Source organism: Palaemon carinicauda, unplaced genomic scaffold (assembly GCF_036898095.1).
Source record: "Palaemon carinicauda isolate YSFRI2023 unplaced genomic scaffold, ASM3689809v2 scaffold32, whole genome shotgun sequence".
Taxonomy (NCBI): Eukaryota; Metazoa; Arthropoda; class Malacostraca; order Decapoda; family Palaemonidae; genus Palaemon; species Palaemon carinicauda.
The window spans coordinates 500,571-523,244 of record NW_027170871.1 but is presented as its reverse complement, the minus strand read 5'-3'; the positions used below and the strand labels follow the sequence as shown (position 1 = coordinate 523,244).

Below are 22,674 nucleotides of genomic sequence, written 5' to 3'. Positions count from 1 at the left end.
ATTTAAATTTTTTATCTAGACAACATTTTGCATTACTGAAAATTCGTTGGTAATCAATTATATTCAATTTGAAGGCCATGCAATTTATTTAAAACTGAAATCTAGTGTTTTATAAGCAATAATGAAAGAATAATGTTGAAGCTGTAACGCCAAATTTAATATTAATTGGATGAAATATGATATATTAAAGATATTTTTAATATATGATTGTGATTTACGAAAGTATATGATAGATAAATGGTTTAAAACAAGGTCTATAGACCTTGGTTTAAAATAGAGGTCCCTTCGTGGCTTGCAAGTCTGTTGGAACGGTTTAAAATACAGTTCCTTCGTGACTCGCAAGTCTGTTGGAACGTTGACAAAAATGTAAACAAAGTCACGTGACCTAACGTGTGTGTTGTGATAGTGCGCGGCAAGTTTTGTTCAAGAAAACTTTGTCTATCCTGCTACAATTAGCTTATTGTAAGTATTTTCACGCAATTAGTTATGTTTTTAAACTTCCAAAGGATAAACTAACATCTCTGTCTACTGTCTAAGACGTACTATTTGGTATTTGCTGGTAAAGACAAGACTAATCGAGAATCAGTCTTGGTAAGTAGGTACGGCATTGTCTACAATTGTCACATTTAACAAGTTGGCCGTTGTGTTTCTACCGATGGCTGGTATAAGCTAAGACCATCTCAGAAGAATGCTATTGTAAATTAAATTACTCTGCTAATTATAAATAATACTTTGGTTTATGAATAGCACGTAATACGACTAGCCAACATGGCCACCTGTCATTTCTCTGGCCACCCTACCGTAGATTTAAATTGCTCATGCTATGACCTCGATTATATTTATGAAGTAGGAGAAACCATTTTAAAGTAGATTTATTCAACCTACGTTATTTTCATATCTAAAATAACCTTAGTGACTTATTTTTCGTAATTGTAGTAGCAGTATACTGTAGACTTGGTATTAGCATTACTTAAGGTTTCCAAATTGTGATGAATGGGTTATGCACAGTAAAGGTTTAAAGGTTTAAAGGCTGCTCATGAATGGCAGAGGCAAGGTTCAGTGACAATGTCCTAGCAAGCGGGACAATGCCCTAGACTAAAGACTGACCGTATATACATACGAACTTCGCCCAAGCTAGGACGAAGGGGGCCAGGCAATGGCTGCTGATGACATAGCAATTAAACCTATAGGCTCCCCCAAATCCCCCATCCTTAGCTCACAAGTATGGTGAGGTTGCAGCGACCAAAGGAACTAACGAGTTTGAGCGGGATGCAAACCCCAGTCTGGCATTCACCAGTCAGCGACATTACTCCATCGGCCACCACAACCCTAAGCCTGTGCTAATTACCTAAATAGTTTTTTTATGAATTTTACTAATTTTACATTTAGTATTTACCTTTATTGTGGTCATATGGTACCTGAATAGGTTAATTTGACTAATACCAAAGCTGGGTAGTTTGTAGCGCTACGGCCAAGCGTCCTAATTTGTTTATTATCGCTTCGACTGTTATCTTGTATAGAATAAAAACGTTTGGAAATGGTCTACGGATCTTAAATATGTTGTGTAAGGGGGGGTCCAGGGGGCGCAGCCCCCCTGTGTAAGGATACGGCTTTTAGCATAGGTTAGGTGGGTTTTTTAAGTTAGCTTCTCCCGCCAAAATCGTTTTTAGAACGACGGCCATAGTTCAGAATATTCCCGTTTTCTACGGGATCTGGCCGTCACCCTACAAAGGCTCCCCAAAGCTTAACTTGATATAGTTGGGCAAAGCCTACCCAGGAAATAAGTTGGGATTACCCTATACTGGTTAGGTGGTTTGGTTTATAATAGGTTTTGCTTCCCTGTACTTTACTTGTTATTGTAGATTCCATGCTATATCTTTATCCCTAAACCAGCCATAGTTTAAGCTGTAAATTTACCCCCATTCCGTATCTGCTCCTACTTTCAAGTCTTCTGCCGTATCCCTGCTCCTATTTCCTTCATTCTTGCTCTCCATTCTCTTCGGGTTCAAGGACGAGGCATAGCCTCTGCAATAGTGCGTATTATAATCTAACTATTTTGAGTTTACTTTCTTTTATGCTGCTTTGTTATTTTCTCTACGTCAGGTATAATATTCATTTTGTATTTTCTAAATTTGTTTCACTTAATAAAAATGAACCTATTATTTTTTTTAGGTCTTTCTCTTAGGGTTGCGGAAGTTCGGTTATTTCATTCCTTTTATATATTCCTGGCAAAAAACAAATAATGGTTTAAATGACCTTCAATTCTCATTGCTAGACTATAGAGGCCAAATTTTGTGAATACGACGGTAATGGGTAATCCCCTATCCCCAGTACTCAGTAACCTTTACATGGAATTTTTTGAAGTTAAACTGTTACCAGCGATTTTGCCTAAAGGGTTTTTTTGGTTTCGTTGTGTTGACGATATTTTTTGTGTTAGGCCTACATATGAGAATCTAAATATTTTTTTGGAAAAGTTAAATAGTTTAGTTTACTCCATAAAATTCACTATTGAAGAAGAGAATAATTGTAAATTGCCATTTTTAGATGTTTTAGTGCATAGAAATAATAGAAGATTTGTTTTTTATATTTACAGGAAAGCAAGTACTAAAATGATGGCATCCTTATTAATATTCGGGCGCTCCCCAAGAGAAATTAGTTCACTGAACTTTCAAGTGGGCTCCACAAGGCACTAGAAAAGTGGGAAGACCCAGGTCTACATGGCTGAGGACTATGAAGCATGAAGTGGGATGGGAGATGATGAATGGGTAAGTATTGATTTAAAAGGTCAAAATAGAGACAACTGGCGAAATCTAACTGAGGCCCTTTGCGTCAATAGGCGTAGGAGGAGATGATGATGACTATATTCTGGGGATATTTGACAAATTTGACACATATTACACGAGTTCTGTGTTAGCAGTCCTATGAGTGGCCATCAATGCTTTTAATGTATAATCTTATTATTGGCGAATAACCTTCCAGTGTTAGTCATTGGAAAACTTATGTACAAAGACTGGCTTACTGCACTGACATTTTATTTTTCTTATCATTGCTTTCTTTTTTTCAATTCAATAGATTTTACTTGTTTCCAGAAGTGTTTCATGACATGCTTATCCATGAATGATCTTATTTTCAGATCATGAAAGTTTGCTGAAGTAAAACGAGCTACTGACTGTAGATTGAACAACAAGTACACTGCAGTTATAGAGAACGCACCAAGAAACCGCACGACTTAAATGCAAAAACCAAGTTCTCTAGGATTACAATTTATCAATTCCATGGTAAGAGACGAGGATTATTTTTTATTTAATTTTAAAAAATGCCCCTTTTAAAAAGTAACAAAGGAGGAAGCTATAGTCCATTTCTTTTAGCGATGCATATTTGCACCGAATCGCAACGGTGCCCTTTTAGCGCGGAAAAGTTCCCTGATCGCTGATTGGTTGGACAAGATAATTCTAACCAATCAGCGATCAGGAAACTTTTCCGAGCTAAAAGGGCACCGCCGCGAGTCGGTGAAATATGCATCGCTAAAAGAAATGGACTATAGTACCTGGGTTAGAGGTCTGATCATGGAAAGTTATCCACGTCGTTAATGCACAGTAAATCATATTTGAACTAATTATTAGAAAAAAAAATTGTATCTCTCTCTCTCTCTCTCTCTCTCTCTCTCTCTCTCTCTCTCTCTCTCTCTCTCTCTCTCTCTCTCTCTCTCTCTCTCTCTCCCCCTCCTCCTCCTCCTCTTCCTCCTCCTCCTCCTCCTCCTCCTCCTCCATCAATCAATCATAAACCATAAATGAGGTACAAAAAACTAAGTCAAATTTAAATTCAACATTGTTTAGTTTCTTCCAATTTCTTTTAATGTGTCCAAAAGAATCCTATTTTTTTCTGTTGTTTTTTCCATTAACCTTTTTACCCCCAGGCTCTTTGGAAATTTCCAACCCTTAACCCCCAAGGGTTATTTTTTTTCAAACACTTTTTGCAGTATATTTTTTTTCAAATTGCTCTAACAGCCTTAACTTTCGTCATAGAGAGGTCAGGTTGGTCTCATCGTCTCTTGTAAAATGCCTGAAGTTTCTCAAAAAATTATCAAAAATATGCTAAAAAAAATAGCATTTTTTTGCAAGGACGTACCGGTACGTCCAGGGGGGTAAAGGGATGAGTTTTGTGAAACGTACAAGTACGTCCTTTGGGGGTAAAAGGGTTAAATGACCTTATTGCCTTACTTTTTGCCTGTGCATTTTATAACTATCAATATTAGAATAGAGTAATTTCAACTAGTGTTCATAGTGTTCTTAAATGTGAATAGTTCACCAAGTGACCGGCGTCAATGACCTTAGATGTCAGGATGCCTGAAAACTTGAAATCAATCAATCACCAAATGAACACTTTAGATCAGATATTTGAACACTACTGGCATACTTCAGAATTTGATGCTTGTAACAACAGTAAGGCGTTGAAATCACAGATCAGAACTCTTATCAAACTGAGCTCAAATTATGTCGGCTTAAATTGTAGTAAATGTTTCAAAGAAATGTTTTATGTAGTAAAGGTTTACTGTGAATAAGAGACTGAAAAATCTAGATATTTTTACATGACACATCCGTGTCCCCAATGTTAAATTTACTAGTCATGTGTATATATGATAAATGTCAAATTATTTCGTCTTCATAGGAACATTTATTTTTACCAGACCAGTTGAATACTGTTAGAAATTGTCTGACAGTCCTGTATTTATCATAGGGTCTTGATTAAAAACAATTAAAGTTCTAAAGGCTACTTATAAGTGGCAGAGGCCATGGTCAGTGACAATGCCATAGAGACTGACCATATATGAATGTGATCAGCGTTCCAAGCCCCCTCTCCTCCCAAGCTAGGACCAGGCAGGGCCAGGGAATGGCGGCTGATAACTCACAAGGTAGACCTTTAGGCTCCCTCAAACCCCCCATCCTTAGCTCACAAGGATGGTGAGGTTGCAGACACTACAAGTGTAATCAGCCTTTTCCTTTTTAAGCAAGAAGATTATCAATAATGAAAATGGCTACCACATTAAGACAATTGATTGGTTGATTATCATTAATGCATGTGGCATGTCCCAGGCAACATGCTACTACATCAACACTGATACTATTCGTATTCATAGCTGCTGCTCTTTAATTCTTAGGTTGTTTGTTTGGTTAGTGAACAAATCATCATTTTACGAATAGAACTTACCTGGCAGTTATATATACATAGCTAATTATCTCTATTTCGGCAGAATTTTTCTAAAACTAGGCAACCGCCTTGTGGTGGTTGGGTGGTAACACCCGTTAAAGGGTGGTAGGAGGAATCATTCCCGTTCTCTGTTCTTCAGTTCATCTCTGCCGGCCGGATCGATAACACGTTGGTCCGTCATTAAGAGTTTTTTCTTCGATTTCCCTGCTCGGTGTACCAGTCTGCTTTTTTTGGTGAAGTACTCTGATTTGGGGTTTTGGCGATCGTTGTATTTTGTTTTCTCTTAGCTTTTTTTTTTTTTTGCTGTTTTTCATTATGAGTGAAAAGAGTCATTACCGTATCTGTGCGAATGAGGAATGTAAGGTGAGACTACCCAAAATGGCGGTTGATCCTCACACTGTTTGTTCTCATTGTAGGGGTTTTGTTTGTGCCCTTGATAATAGGTGCGGGGAATGTAAGGTTTTGGATGAGAAAGATTGGTTAATTATGAAGCGCTATGTGCGTAAGCTAGAGCTCGATAGAGTTAGGAGAGCTTCTAGGTCTAAGTCTAAGTCTGTTAGTGGTAAGGAAGACGAACTTAGCGTAGATTTATCTATTGATCCTATTATTGATTCCTCTTTGGAAGTTGATCCTTCCCTTGAGGTAGTAACTCCTGCACCTCCTACAGGTTCCGTATCTACGGATGACCCTCGGTACGCTAGCCTGGCGGCCGAGTTGAAGGCCATTAAAGAACAGCTGGAGGCCTTTAAAGGTAAGGAAAGTGAAAGTGCTTGTGTTAGTGCAGTGGAGGTGGCGACCGACCGAATCTGTCATACCCCTAGGCCTAGACCTCTACCAAGCTCCCAGGACCAAGGGAGAAGGTACGTCGATGACCGAAAGGGGGTGAGAGGTACGTACCCTCGGTCAGCCGTCGCCTCAGACAGTCCTGTTGTCTATTCCCAGGCTGCTCTTGACCGTCACGGGAAAGACGAGTCGGATGTGTTGTTTTCTTCTCCGAATTCGTCCAGACGTAAATGGAAGTATGAAGCTTCAAGACCTACTAAGAGGAGATGGAACCGCGACGAACGGTCTCGTTCTTTCTCTCCCGGTTCTAGCAGTTATGAACCTTGTCCGTCGGAGGATGATTTCGACTCCGTGCCTGTGAAAAGGACGAAGCCTGCTGCCGAAGATACGAGTGTTATTCGTCAGCCCCCCCCCCTTCGGATCCGCAAGACCCAGCTGATGTTGCTAAATCCTTTATGTCTGTCATGCAGGAACAACTTTTGACTTTAGTACAAGCCTTTAGTCGCCCTCACGCCCAGTCTGACAGACGTAAAGACGACTCGTTGCCGATTAAGAAGTCTGCTTCTAAGAGAGAACGGAGTTCTTCTTTAAAGAGAACTTCTCCCTCTCTACGCCAGGATGAGGAATGTGTGCTTGCGCCAGGCGATACTTCTTCGCGATACCAGGGCGATACGTTTTCTCGTTCTCGATACCGGGACGATACCTTATCGAACGAAGCTGCTTCTCGTTCTCGATACCAAGACGATACCGCCTCCCGTTCGCTTCGACACGACGATACCTCCTCTCGTTCGCTTCGCCACGACGATACCTCCTCTCGTTCGCTTCGCCACGACGATACCTCCTCTCGTTCACGACGCCACGACGATACCGACCCTAGTTCTCGACGCCACGACGATACCGCCTCTCGTTCACGACGCCACGACGATACCGCCTCTCATTCTCGCCGCCACGACGATACCGCCTCTCATTCTCGCCGCCATGACGATACCGCCTCTCGCTCTCGACGACAGAACGACTCTGCCTCTCGTTCTCGGTCCCAGGGCGATACCACCCTGCCTCTTCGGGACGATACTGCCTCTCGTTCCAAGGATTCTTCTAGCGCGGGACTCCAGGATGCAACCCGTCTTTTGCAGGATGAGGCCTTTGATTTGCCCTTGTCGGGTTCTAAGGATTCTTCTCTTTCGAAGGATATTGCAGATGTGGATCAGGCCCTCGAGGATGTTTCTGATGACGATGATAATCCTGCCGATGCTGTGGGAGATTACAAAGTTCTCTCTCACTCCCTTCTTGAACTTTTTGGAGAGGAATTCCAACCTGCTGCCCCTCAATCTCCTCAGTCCCAATTTAACAGAAAGAAGGCCAAGAAACAGTCGGCCTTCATCAAGATGAAGCTGTCTATCTCCGCAAAGAAGGCTCTCACGAAGATTGATGACTGGATGATGGAGCGGAGATAAACAGTTAAGACTTCCTTCTCGTTTCCACCAGCTCGTCTTGCTTCAAGAGCGGGTATGTGGTATGCAACTGGAGAACCTTTGGGTCTGGGAGTGCCTTCCTCCTCCAAGGGTGACTTCTCTGGTTTAGTGGACTCTGCTAGAAGGCATGCTCTCAACTCAGCCAAGGTCATGTGGTCAATGTCGGAGCTGGATCATCTCGTCAAAGGTATTTTTAGAGCCTTTGAGGTTTTTAGTTTCCTAGACTGGTCGCTTGGGACTCTCGCAAGGAAAACTGAACAGATGGATGGATCTAGGGACCTTACGAGCATTATGTCCTGTATGGATAAGGCCCTCAGAGATGGGGCGAATGAGTTGGCTGCTCTGTTCTCAGCTGGGGTCCTAAAGAAGAGAGCTCTGCTTTGCTCTTTTGCTTCTAGGTCTGTTACCAATGCTCAAAAGTCTGAGCTTCTTTACGCCCCCCTCTCTCAACATCTTTTTCCCGAGTCTCTGGTTAATGACATTACGCGTTCTCTGGCCCAAAAAGCCATCCAAGACCTTTTATCTCGTTCTGCTCGTAAGCCCTTTGCAGCCCCTCCTTCTTCTTTGAAACGGGAGGAAAGGAGATTCCAGCAGCCCTTTCGGGGCAGGACTACTTCAAGATCAGATTTTAGAGGGAGAAGGCAAGATTCAGGACCAAGATCTACCAGGGGTTCTTTCAGACCTCGCTCCAGGAAATGAAGTTCGTCTCCTCCAGACGGTAGGCGCAAGACTGTCAGGTTTTTGGCAGTCCTGGAAGAGGAGAGGGGCGGACACCTGGTCCCTCTCAGTCATCAAGGAAGGATACAAGATCCCCTTTCTGAAAAAACCTCCTCTCGCAGATGCTCCGCTGGCCTTAGTAGCCCGGTACTCAGATCCTGGGAAACAGAAGGCTCTAGTAGACCTTGTCAACCAAATGCTAGACAAGGGGGCGATAGAACCGGTTCGGGATCTAGTCTCCCCAGGCTTTTACAATCGCCTGTTTCTGGTCCCCAAGAACTCGGGCGGATGGAGACCCGTCCTGGATGTCAGCGCGCTCAACGTATTTGTGGAGAAGACAAAGTTCTCCATGGAGACGACTCAGTCGGTGCTGGCGTCAGTACGTCCAGGGGACTGGATGGTGTCCCTCGACTTGCAGGACGCATATTTCCATGTCCCCATCCATCCGACTTCGAGGAAGTACCTGAGGTTTGTAATGGAGGGCAAGTGCTTCCAATTCAGAGCTCTTTGCTTCGGTCTCAGCACGGCTCCTCAAGTCTTCACCAGGGTAATGGCGAATGTGTCAGGTTGGCTGCATCAGGAAGGGATAAGGATATCCTTCTATCTGGACGATTGGCTGATTCGTTCACGATCGAGGGAGAAATGTCTGGAGGATTTACGGAAGACTTTTATGATGGCTCAGGATCTAGGCCTGGTCATCAACAGGGAGAAGTCTCAGATCAGACCGAATCAGACTATTCTCTATTTGGGGATAGTTCTGAATTCAGTTCTTTTTCGGGCTTCTCCCTCTCAGGAAAGACAGGCCAAGTGTCTCGTAAAAGTCAGAACTTTCCTGGACAAGAAGAGATGCACAGCGAAGGAGTGGATGAGTTTGCTGGGGACTCTGTCCTCCCTCGAACTGTTTGTCTCTCTGGGGAGACTCCACCTAAGGCCTCTTCAGCACTTTCTTTCGAAGACATGGAACAGAAAGATGCAGGAAGACTCCTTTTCCTTCCCCATTCCAATAGAAGTCAAGACTCTTCTGAAGTGGTGGCTGGACCCAACCTTGTTAGGGGAAGGGATCTCCTTACACAAGAAGAACCCAGACCTAGTGTTGTTTTCAGACGCATCAGAGTCAGGCTGGGGGGCAACACTAGAAAGCAAGGAGGTCTCAGGCTATTGGGAAGGAATTCAGCTGGGATGGCACATCAACAACAAGGAGCTGATGGCCATTTTTCTGGGGCTAAAGGCCTTCAAGGACTTGGTGTCTGGGAAGATTGTGGAGGTCAACTCAGACAACACCACAGCTCTTGCTTACATCAGGAAGCAAGGAGGGACTCACTCTCTGTCTCTCTTCGAGACAGCAAGAGAGCTCCTTCTTTGGGCGAAGGAGAACAGGATAAGCCTGCTGACGAGGTTTGTTCAGGGACAGAAGAATGTGAGGGCGGACATGCTCAGCAGGAAAGGGCAGGTCCTTCCCACAGAATGGACCCTCAACCAACAGGTCTGTCAGAGTCTCTGGAGGCTGTGGGGGAGACCCCTCATCGATCTTTTCGCCTCCAATTTATCCAAGAGGATCCCCATCTATTGCTCCCTAGTTCCGGACAGAGAGGCAATAGCAGTAGACGCCTTTTTGATGGATTGGACGGGGATGGACACTTATGCTTTTCCCCCGTTCAAGATCATCAATCTGGTAGTCAGGAAATTCGCCCTCCTCGATTCGGGACGGATGATCCTGATAGCTCCGTTCTGGCCGATGAGGGAATGGTTCACGGAGGTGGTGGACTTGTTGATGGACTTTCCAAGAAGCCTCCCTGCAAGTCCAAATCTGCTCAGACAACCCCACTTCGAGAGATATCATCAAAACCCCCTCGCTCTCAATCTGACTGCCTTCAGACTATCGAGAAGCTCGTCAGATCGAGAGGCTTTTCAGCGCAAGCTGCGAAAGCTATCGCCAGAGCGAGGAGGGTCTCTTCGCAGAGGGTCTACCAGTCCAAGTGGGAGACTTTTAGGGCTTGGTGTAGGAAGCACAAGATTTCCTCATCCACTACCTCTGTGAGCCAGATTGCGGATTTCTTGTTGTACCTCAGACAGGACGCTAAGCTAGCTGTGTCCACTATCAAAGGGTACAAAAGTATGCTCTCTTCCGTCTGTCGGCATAGGGGCTTGGACTTGTCTCGCGACAAGGACTTACATGACCTCTTGAAGTCTTTTGAGACGACCAAGCAGACCCAGTTAAAGCCCCCTTCTTGGAACCTTGATGTAGTTCTTAAATTTCTGTGCACCAAGAGATTTGAGCCCATCTCACAGGCTCCCCTTAGGGAGGTTACCAAGAAGACCCTCTTTCTTTTGGCCTTAGCAACAGCTAAAAGAGTTAGTGAAGTCCATGCAATTGAAAAACAGGTAGGCTTCAATCTGAATGGGGCAGTTTGTGCCTTGAGATTAGACTTTCTCGCTAAGAACGAGAACCCTTCTAAGCCCTGGCCGAGGACCTTTGAGGTTCCTAACTTGACCAACCTAGTGGGTCAAGAGCAAGAGAGGCTGCTCTGTCCAGTACGAGCCCTCAAGACCTACTTGTCTCGCACAAAAAGTGTGAGAGGCTCTTCTAGCTCCCTGTGGTGTTCTGTGAAAGATCCTCAAAAGCCCCTTTCCAAGAACGCTTTATCCTTTTTCCTGAGGGAAGTGATAAGAGAAGCGCATCTCTTGTGTGAGGAGGAACACTTCGGACTTTTAAAAGTGCAAGCCCACGAAGTGAGGGCCATTGCGACCTCGCTTGCTTACCGCAAGAACATGTCGCTCCGTCAAATTATGGATGCGACATTCTGGAGGAGCAACTCTGTGTTCGCCTCTCATTACCTCAGAGAGGTGAGGGTGGATTATGAGAAATGTTATACCTTGGGACCATACGTAGCTACGGCTTCTGTATTAGGCAAAGGAGTTACTACCTCCCCTCAACCTTAGTTTTGTTTACTTGTGCATAGGTTGGTGTATTTTTTTTATTGGTTGTCTGAGGACTTCGACTTGTGTACAGTCACCTCAGTCTAGTTAGATCATTTTTATCTACTTTGCAAATGTTAGGTGGTTGGTTTGGTAAAGTTGCGGTTTTTTATTTTGGGCAATAGGTAGTCCTGAAGTCTAGTCAGATTGTTGGTCTCACCCCGTTGACAGACTCGATTGAGTGTTTTCAGCACTGCAGGTCACATCCTGGCTGACACTCCTAAGGGAAAGCGACTCAAGAGGCAGGAACCTTTGAAGTCAGCTACCTTAGCAGGTAAGGAATCAAGGTGTTTATTTATCCTACAACTTTTTTGGTTGTTTCCCCAACGATGTTACTGTCTATCACCCTCCTCCAAGTGTGTTAATCAGCTATGTATATATAACTGCCAGGTAAGTTCTATTCGTAAAAATGGAGTTTTTATGATAAAACAAAGTTTTATGAATACTTACCTGGCAGTTATATATACATTCGAAGGCCCACCCACCTCCCCTCAGGAGACAGGTCGGGCATAGATGAACTGAAGAACAGAGAACGGGAATGATTCCTCCTACCACCCTTTAACGGGTGTTACCACCCAACCACCACAAGGCGGTTGCCTAGTTTTAGAAAAATTCTGCCGAAATAGAGATAATTAGCTATGTATATATAACTGCCAGGTAAGTATTCATAAAACTTTGTTTTATCATAAAAACTCCATATTTACAATTCTTACAACAGCTCAGTCATTATGTTCCTGCAGTGATGTCGCGGCAAACCTGCAAGTAATTCAAATTTGCGACCGGGTAATCGATTCGCTGTTTACTTCATAGCACAGTTAATTCTTCGTGAATTCTAATGCTTTCTTTTTTGACGTTGGTATTTAGACATACATTATTAGATCTGTATGTATCATGTTGTACTGTAGTGTTATCGTATGTTTGCATGACGTTCACTGCTGTAATATTATATCAAATGTGCGAGAGTGAAGTGGTATTAGTTTCAGATTATTATTATTAATTGCTAAGCTACAACCCTAGTTGGAAAAGCAGAATGCTTTAAGCCTGGGGGCCCCAACAGGGAAAATAGCCAAGCGAGGAAAGGAAAGAAGGAAAAATGAAATATTTTAAGGACCGTAACAGCATTTAAATGAATAATTCCTATTTAAACTACAAATACTTTAACAAATCAAGAAGAGAAATTAGATAGAATAGTGTGCCCGAGTGTATCCTCAAGCAAGAGAACTTGTTAATCCCTTTCTCACCTGATGTGGTCCATTTCATGCATTATTTTCTTGAGGTATACTCGTTCTTAGTTGGGCGGTTTATGTCGAGTAGTAGCTGGTTTGCTGCTCTGTTGGGTGTCTTGGCAGCTACTCTTGTTGAGTCGTAGCTGGTTTGCTGCTCTGTCGGGTGTCACGGCAGCTACTCTTGTTCGAGTAGTAGCTGGTTTGCTGCTCTGTTGGGTGTCATGGCAGCTACCCTTGTTGGGTAGTAGCTGGTTGGCTGCTCTGCTGGGTGTCATGGCAGCTACTCCTGTCGAGTCGTAGCTGGTTTGCTGCCCTGTCGGGTGTCATGGCAGGTACTCTTGTTCAAGTGTTCTGTTCAATGATCAGTTCTTTTATAGTAATCCAAGCCTTCTTGCTATTATATTCTCTTGCTTGAGGGTGCTCTCAGGCACACTATTTTATCTTATTTCTCTTCCTCTTATTTTTTTTAAAGTTTTTATGGCTTACGTATGAAAGATCTATTTTGATGACACAGATCTTGAGATATTTTATTTTAAGTATTCACGACTTCATTTATAGTTTATTTATTTCCTTGTTTCCTATCCTCACTTAGTTTTTTTTCCCCTGTTGAACCCTAGGGCTTATAGCATCCTGCTTTTTCCAACTAGGGTTGTAGCTTAGCTAGTAATAATAATAATAATAATAATAATAATAATAATAATAGGGGTCTTTTCTTAGATCTTGGGCAAGGGATGAAGGTATATCTGCAACCTCATGGGATATATTTTTGTAATTAGCATATTAAAAAGGTAAAACTTTTATCATGGCTTTTTGAAAGGTAAATTATTTTTATGAATCGTATTATAGTTTTATGTTATATAGAGACCAGAGTCAGTTCATTCATTGATCCCTAGAAAGAGCTATTTATTGATTTCCTGTGAGAATTCAAGGAGTACCATAAAAAGAACTAGATAACAGTCCACAATGCCTCCCTTGTCCAGCTTATGAAGCTGAAATAGATGTATGCTGGGGTGGATTCTTGCTCGTAGAAATTTTGATGTTTAGGTTCAACTTTGAAACTTTATTTGTGACAAGTTCATGTGTATAATTAAGACATGCTAATGAATGTATAAGGCAAAGTGTAGGATTTCTCTTTTATTAACCCTTTTATCCCCAAAGGACGTACTGGTACATTTCACAAAAGCCATCCCTTTACCCCCATGGATGTACCGGTACGTCCTTGCAAAAAAATGCTATTTACAATTTTTTTTTTTCATATTTTTGATAATTTTTTGAGAAAATTCAGGCATTTTCCAAGAGAATGAGACCAACCTGACCCCTCTCTGACAAAAATTAGGGCTGTTAGAGCAATTTAAAAAATATATACTGCTAAATGTGCTGGGAAAAAAATACCCCCCTGGGGGTTAAGGGTTGGAAAGTTCCAAATAGCCTGGGGGTAAAAGGGTTAATATTACTATTACTAGCTAAGCTAGAACCCCAGTTGGAAAAGTAGGATGTTATAAGCTCAAGGGTTCCAATAGGGAGAATAACCCAGTGAAGAAAGGAAATAAGGAAATTGATAGAATGGTGTGCCTCAGTGTTCCCTAAAGCAAGAGAACTCTAATCAAAGACAGTGAAAGACCATGATACAGAGGTTATGGCACTACCCAAGACTAGAGAAGAATGGTTTGATTTTGAAGTGTCCTAGAAGAGCTCCTTACTGTAGTTTTCTCTTCTACCTTTACCAAGAGGAAAGTAGCCACTGAACAATCACAATACAGAAATTAACCCTTTGAGCAAAGAAGAATTGTTTGTTTAGCTTGGTGTTGTCATGTGTATGAGGACAGAGGAGACTGTGGAAAGAATATGCCAGGCTATTCGGTGTATGTGTCGGCAAAGGAAAACTGAACCGTAACCAGAACGAGATTCAATGTAGTACTGTCTGGCCAGTCAAAGGACCCAATAACTCTAGCGGTAGTATCTCAACAAGTGGCTGGTGCCTTGGCCAACCTAGTACCTGTAATATTAACAGTGAAAATTGGTATTTTTCACAGGTGTGTGTTGCTGAAATGCAAAAGAAATGTCAGTTACTGTATTTGACACTTGGGGTAATTGTCAAAATCTTAAAAGTATGAGATAGAATTTTTGAACAACCCTTCATAGATTTCCACATTTTGATACTTTGTACCTGTAATAATGCAGTTGATGCATTTGAAATTTGCCTCTTAAGTTTTGCCTTTACTGTAATTGTATTTCCTGTGACATTTCATAACATTGCTTTTATTAGCTATTTACAACAACAACAACAAATGCAGCTGTTTTTAGTCCACTGTATGACAAAGGCTGTACACATGTCAGTGCCTTTTGCCAGTTGTCTTCACCACGCTGGCCAATGCAGAGTAGGTGATAGGAAAAGATTGGGAGTTTTTTTGCATAAGCTCTACTTGCATAGTTCAGTAAAGTCATATCTTTCCCTTTAACTGCAAAACAGAAAGGTTTATAATTTAGTTGTTAAGTGATTTTCTTTTTACTGGCTTCCCTTTGGCCAAGTTGTCCAATCCACCGGCCTCAGCTGTTATGATTGAGTAATAATTGACTATGATTTATAAATTTAGCTATTGGATATTTACAAAATACACATTGTGTAACCTCCTGTGTAATGTTATCGAAACACTAAACCTATTTTGGAGTTGGCTGTTGAATATACTATATTGAGTTAGTGACTTTTTTTTGTATGTGGGGAGACTTAGAGACTTGTCCGTATGACTTTGATATATATTTCATTAGTTAGTTTACTGTTAATAATTTTATAGTTCTGTAACTAATTTGGTATTGTTTACAGGTGCCCTGCAAATCAGTGGTCAAAGAGGGAACCGACAGTAAATGCCAGGAATCGGATCTTTGCAACCACAGATTAAAGGTGAGTACCACATGTAGTAGTAGGTATGCTTTAGACGCAAAATATTTCGCTGAAGCATTTTTGTTTTTACTAATTTTTAATAGCATATCTGAATCTGATCAAAGAATCATACATACATACATATACCAAGGCACTTCCCCCAATTTTGGGAGGTAGCCGACATCAACAAATGAAACAAAAACAAAAAGGGGACCTCTACTCTCTACGTTCCTCCAGCCTAACAAGGGACTCAACCGAGTTTAGATGGTACTGCTAGGGTGCCACAGCCCACCCTCCCACATTATCCACCACAGATGAAGCTTCATAATGCTGAATCCCCTACTGCTGCTACCTCCGCGGTCATCTAAGGCATCGGAGGCAGCAGCAGGGCCTACTGGAACTGCGTCACAATCGCTCGCCATTCATTCCTATTTCTAGCATGCTCTCTTGCCTCGCTCACATCTATCCTCCTATCTCCCAGAGCTTCCTTCACTCCATCCATCCACCCAAACCTTGGCCTTCCTCTCGTACTTTATAGATACGATTCTCAAATTATCTCGGCCCTTCCAGAACGGAAAGAGATATTGAGGAAGGAGAAGACTAATTGGTGAGGGACCTCTGGTCGTGGTTCTAACACGCCCCAGATACTATACCAACACTCAGAGTGAGCGAGCTGGGTTTATTCCTGGCATTCCATGCAACTTTTTTCTCAGGTATATTTAGCTGAATCCCCTACTGCGGAGGTAGCAGCAGTAGGGGATTCAGCATTATGAAACTTCATCTGTGGTGGATAATGTGGGAGGGTGGGCTATGGCACCCTAGCAGTACCAGCTGAACTCGGTTGAGTCCCTTGTCAGGCTGGAGGAACGTAGAGAGTAGAGGTCCCCTTTTTGTTTTTGTTTCATTTGTTGATGTTGGCTACCCCCCAAAATTGGGGGAAGTGCCATGGTATATGTATGTATGTATATTTAGCAGTATTTATACCTTAGAAATGGTGCTTTAAGGAGCATTTCACTGGGCGACACAGGTTCCTCGCCCAGAAATAGATTTTTCCTTCGTCAAAATCCCTTTTGTTTTACCGATTCTTAAATTGGGCTTTCAAAGCATTAGTTACAGATTGAAGTACGTTTTATTATTATTATTATTATTATTGTTATTACTTGCTAAGCTACAACCCTAGTTGGAAAAGCAAAATGCTATAAGCCCAGAGGCCCCAACAGGGAAAATACCCCAGTGAGGAAAGGAAACAAAGAAAAATAATATATTTTATGAACAATGACATTTAAATAAATATTTCCTATATAAACTATGAAAACTTCAACTAAACAAGAGGAAGAGAAACGAGATAGAATAGTATGCCCGAGTGTACCCTCAAGCAAGAGAACTCTAACCCAAGACAGTGGAAGACCATGGTACAGAGGCTATGGCACTACCCAAGACTAGAGAACATTTAATGTCATTACGTTTTTCATGTGAAGAAGTCATACCCAGGTGAGAGGTGGTACCCCGAGAGGTACACTTGGAAACCACAATCTCCCACAAATTGCGAAACCAGCTGGTTATAGTTAGGAAAGGGGGAGGGGGTGGGAAGGGTCGAATCTGTGCGTGCACATCTATATAAATATTTAGACGTAGTTTATGAATAATGGAAATATTAACTCCACAGTATAAAACCTACTCTCTTGGGCTAGATTCTCTTGCTTGAGGGTACACTTTTCTATCATTTCTCTTTCGCATGTTATTTTTCAAGTTATTATAGTTTATATATAAAAGATCTATTTTAGTGCTCTACTGTTCTTAAAATATTTTAATTGTTTATAACTTCTCAATTGTAGTTTGTTTATTTCCTTTCCTCACTTAGCTATTCTTCCCTGTTAAAATTGGGACCAGGAAGCTCTACTGAGTGCCCCTCTAGTTCTCATAAGTGGTGCAACTTTCAGAGTACTAGAACTAACGACAAATGATCGCAGAGCTGCAAGTGATTATTATTATTATTATTATTACTATCCAAGCTACAACCCTAATTGGAAAAGCAAGATGCTATAAGCCCAGGGGCTCCAATAGGGAAAAATAGCCCAGTGAGGAAAGGATATAAGGAAATAAATAACTGAAGAGAACAAATTAACAATAAATCATTCTAAAAAAAGTAATGTCAAAAGAGATATGTCATATATAAACTATTAACAACATCAAAAACAAATATGTCATATATAAACTATAAAAAGACTCATGTCCGCCTGGTCAACAAAAAAGCATTTGCTCCAACTTTGAACTTTTGAAGTTCTACTGATTCAACAACCCGATTAGGAAGATCATTCCACAACTTGGTCACAGCTGGAATAAAACTTCTAGAGTACTGCGAAGTATTGAGTCTTATGATGGAGAAGGCCTGGCAAAGCAACAGCTACATAAAGTCTGCAGATGATAAACCACCGAGAGACCATTATAATTTCCATGCAATACATTTTGATAGGCCTGATTTAGAAAATTGTATAAGGGCTGGGTTATAAACTTGAAAATTAACCCTTTTACCCCCAGGCTATTTGGAAATTTCCAAGCCTTAACCCCCAGGGGGTTATTTTTTTCCCAGCACATTTTGCAGTATATATTTTTTTAAATTGCTCTAACAGCCTTAATTTTTGTCATAGAGAGGTCAGGTTGGTCTCATTCTCTTGGAAAATGTCTGAATTTTCTCAAAAAAATATCAAAAATATGAAAAAAAATAATTTTTATAGCATTTTTTTGCAAGGACATACCGGTACGTCCATGGGGGTAAAAGGGTTAATAAAATAATAAAATCATTAAAAGAACAAATATCTGTCATTACATACATGCATCCATCTCACTAAATTTGACCAGAAATTGTGCCTTAGTCTCATAAGTATTTCCAAAAAATATATGCCATGTTTTCAAATTATCTCTTCTTAAAATTGCAACTCAATTTTGTCAATTTGCTAATGTTCAAACTTTTTTTCGCTCACTTTGAACCAAATGTTTCGTTTTTAGTTACTGGAATGTACTATTATTTGTTTGAGTGGCTTTCATTATTAGATTGTAATACAAACAGAAATCTGTTTTCCTGTGCAATGCTAAGAAATAGATGTAAGAATCATTTCATATAAAAAAAAAAGATGAGTGGGGACGTACGGGTCTACTGGAAGCAAAAAGGGGGCGTCAGGTAAGATAGTTAGGGAACCACTGCTCTACGGGCTGCAAGATTGCAAGAGCCCGTGTCTGGCCAAAAGGGCCGGGCAATCTTCAACAGGTGAAGCCTACTCTAGGCCAAAACTTGATAGAATTCGACTTAAAGTTTCTTGGAACCTTATCAAGTTAAGTCGAGGACTTAATGTACACACAACCATCAAGTCGTCATTAATCGTCTCGCCTCGTTCCTTATGTGGCGGCAAAGCTTTATCTGTTGTAGCTTTTTTGTTGACCAGGCGGACATGAGTCTTTTTATAGTTTATTTATGACATATCTGTTTTTGATGTTGTTAATAGTTTATATATGACATGTCTGTTTTGACGTTGTTACTTATTTTAGAATGATTTATTGCTAATTTGTTCTCTTCATTTATTTATTTCCTTATTTCCTTTCCTCACTGGGCTATTTTTCCCTGTTGGAGCCCCTGGGCTTAAAGCATCTTGCTTTTCCAACTAGGGTTGTAGCTTGGATAGTAATAATAATAATAATAATGTATATGATACATCAGCATTCTTATCTTCCATTTATGAGTATGTATATGATTTCCATAAAGCTTAAACCCTGTGATATATCCCTAAGGTAATATCATCTCATTAACTTGATAGAATCTACTCTGTCATCTCAAGCCTTTGGTTTTATTAGCCCATGGGAGAGACTATGAAAATCATAATTATTGGCATCACCATCGAATGGTTTTGCCAATAACCTTGGCTCGTAACCTGTTGGCATATTCACGGCGATAAATAATTAGCATTAAATCCTCTCTCTTCAAGGATGCGTTGGATAAATTAAGATAAAGGAGGTTATAATGAAACTAGGTCCTTCTCTCAACACTTTATTTGGAACTAAGAAAATTTACAATCTGCTCAAATGAGTTAGGGCGCTTACATGATTAAAATGGATAATGAAGTACAGTATCAGAGAAAATTGACAGAACAGTAAAGCCAGTCTTTGATTATTCTTACCCATTGCAAGCTATTTTGTGGAACAGCAACATTTTCCAAATGTCCAGCAATGCTCTAATGTAGGATTTTCCATTTCAGGAGACCCCAATGATGATATGCACTTCTTCCTCGAGGCAAGATCCGGAGAAATAAGGTCAAGCCAGGATAGAAGAAGCTTCTCTGAACTCTTGTACCTTATACCCCCCTTTAGCTTCTAAGTTTTGATCCTATTTGTGGCTGGGGTCTTTCCTTTCCTTATTGCTTTCAGCCTGAAATCTGCCACTACCAGTTTATGAGGTTCTATGGATTTATTTGTAATCTTACAATCCGTAATGGTTTTCTTGGCTAACACATAGTAAATTTGTGAAACATTTTATCCATTTTATAAGTTACCCAATGACTTCTCCTTTTCTCAAACTTCTGTATTCATGGCAATTCATAGCTTCTGCTAATTCCATCAATCTTTCACCTTCCTGATTGTTTCTTCCAACACTCTTATCCCCAGATAACACTAGCAGTTCACTCCTTCGAGCTCTTCCTATGTATTCTTGTAGTTTCCCTCTAAATTCATCCTGTTTTTCGCCACGCCTTTAAGGGACGCATGCCGAGAGGATATGCCATATTATCTTTCTCATGAGCTTGATTTCCGACATTTTCCTGCAAATCTGAAAGTAGAGTGATTCCTCCCACATTTCTCCTTGTATTTTCCCTTGCATAGTAAACTTTATATCCTTCCCCAAGATTTCTTGCACGTTTCCCCTTCCGTTTTGTCTCCTGTATATGTAAAAGTCCTTCTTTTCCTTCTATGCATGACATCCACTGACTACTTGAGCCTAAGGGACAGTGTAGAGAGATTTAATAACTTTGTTCCATAGGGTGCTAATAGTATAATATGATTATGAATTTGATCCCATAGGTTTATGTAAGTACAATATTCATGCCAAGCAAGGAAGATTGTAGTAATTGTGTTTGGAATAATAAAAAAATGTAGACTTTATTCAAGTTGAGTGTACAGCCCAAAAAATATATACAGTGATGAAGACCTGAGAAATTTTCTTTCATTAATAAACTAACAATTCTTTTGGAATTTAGCAGTTGTTTCAAAAACCCCCCGGACACATAATCCATAATTGTATTTTGTTCCTACGCAAGTTCAAACCCTCATTATATATGTTTGAGTTTACTCCTAAGTCATTTAGTTACGACCAGAATTCAAGTTGTTGGATTCTGATAACATCGTATGCTTACCACCTGCCTCACCCCTGTGTAGGAGTGGCCGAGTTAGCGAGACGGCGTCATTTGTCTCCTGGTCTCCCTAGTAGACGTAAGTTGTTACTACCGCTTCCTCGCTATGATTTTATGCTTGTGCTTTTTGTATGAGTAATTACGAGAGCTGTTCAAAGTAGTGTGATACTTTTGGAGACCAGTTTCAGATGTTTTTCATCTCTAAGTTCCTATTTTAAACCAGGTTCTCCATAGAGACCACATCCACAGTTTTATCTGCAATTCAAAGGTGGAGATAAGTTGTAAATACCTGTGCTCTGTCAGTGGGCTGGATCAGGATTCAATAACTTAATCTTTGTAGAAAATATTCATAATAATCTTGATCGCTCTCAAACAAAAACAACTCGACTACTTCCCACCAAAGTACATAATGTCAGCATATGTTAAAGATACTGAGGTACACCAGTTTTATAGAGAGAATAGAACTTGGACATTTTTAACAGGCACTAAATACCTCAAGTTTGGTACAAGACAGAATTTGTCAGTTTAAGTTATGTTTTGAACGCTCTTCACTGAATGTTTTCAGAAGTCACAGCCCCAGTAGCAGAGTGGTTATTATTATTATTGTTATTATCATTATAGTATTATTATAAGTGTTATTACCTCCTAAGCTACATCCCTAGTTGGAAAAGTAGGATGTTATAAACCCAAGGCCCCCAACAGGGAAAATAGCTATGTGAGGAAAGGAAATAACGAAATGTACTACAAGAGAAGTTTAAGAATAATAACATTAAAATAAATCTTTCATATATAAACAATAGAAACTCAAAATAACAAGAAGAGAAATAAGATAATAGTGTGCCTATGTGTACCCTCAAGCAAGAGGAAATTTTTCTTAGAGACACTGAAGTGCTCATCAACAATTGAGTGGACATTCTTTGAGGACCATTTCGTGGAACTTCTTAACGAGGGAGGCTCGGGATTGTAGTCTATCTCGAGAAGTCCTGTTTGAATCAGACTCGGTTAATATTGTATCTGGAGAGGATGATAGCCTCTTTCTTTCAGGGTTTTTTTTATTGAAGCGACTTACAAAATTTCTGCTTATGGTCAAAATATTGAAGGAATAAATGTTGTTTTGTTCCACAATTGGTTGGTCCTGTAAAGAACTAATCCCTCTGGGAATACATAGCTAATGCTCTATTGGGTTGAATCTGAAGTCTGCTTGGTATAGGTCATTCATTTACTTTGTTAAGCTTGTTGTACAAGATTTTTCTTAATTCTGACCATCCTTTGCATTCAGATCTTCCCTGATAGTACCATCAGGTTGTGTTAACCTAATGCCCTATGTATAGTACATACATACATACATATACCAAAGGTACTTCCCCCAATTTTGGGGGGTAGCCGACATCAACAAATGAAACAAACAAAAAAGGGGACCTCTACTCTCTACGTTCCTCCAGCTTAACCAGGGACTCGACCGAGTTCAGCTGGTACTGCTAGGGTGCCACAGCCCAACCTCCCACATTATCCACCACAGATGAAGCTTCATAATGCTGAATCCCCTACTGCTGCTACCTCCGCGGTCATCTAAGGCACCGGAGGAAGCAGCAGGGCCTACCGGAACTGCGTCGCAATCACTCGCCATTCATTCCTATTTCTAGCACGCTCTAGTAGTAAGAGAAATCGATACCTGTTTGAGGCTCGAGGTGAGGATGGCAGGGTCATCCTTGCCAAGATTCTTGGACATGATGTGTCCTACCATGCTAGTAGTAGTAGCTTCATTTCAGTAGCAGATCTTCTGAACGATATTTAACTTTCAAAATGACATCTTTGCTTTTATGGTTTTAATTGAATATTCTTTTATTTTTTATTCATAAACGATATCGGCGTCAATGACCTTAGATGTCAGGATGCCAGAAAACCTTAGATCAATCAATCAATTGTAATATTAGGTGTGCAGTTAATTCTAATAGTCATGCCTTCTCCATCCTGAGGCTCAATACTTAACAGTATTCTAGAAGTTTTCATTCCAGCTGTGA

General features: G+C 40.8%; 1 long non-coding RNA gene across 1 annotated transcript; it reads left to right on the top strand.

The window, feature by feature from the left end:
- The first annotated feature begins 405 nt into the window (after window positions 1-405).
- LOC137636532 (uncharacterized) lies at window positions 406-20,450 on the top strand. Its single transcript, XR_011043139.1, has 5 exons — window positions 406-462; window positions 2,594-2,765; window positions 3,134-3,278; window positions 15,204-15,281; window positions 19,508-20,450. It is a non-coding gene; the product is annotated as an uncharacterized lncRNA (long non-coding RNA).
- The last annotated feature ends 2,224 nt before the right edge of the window (window positions 20,451-22,674 follow it).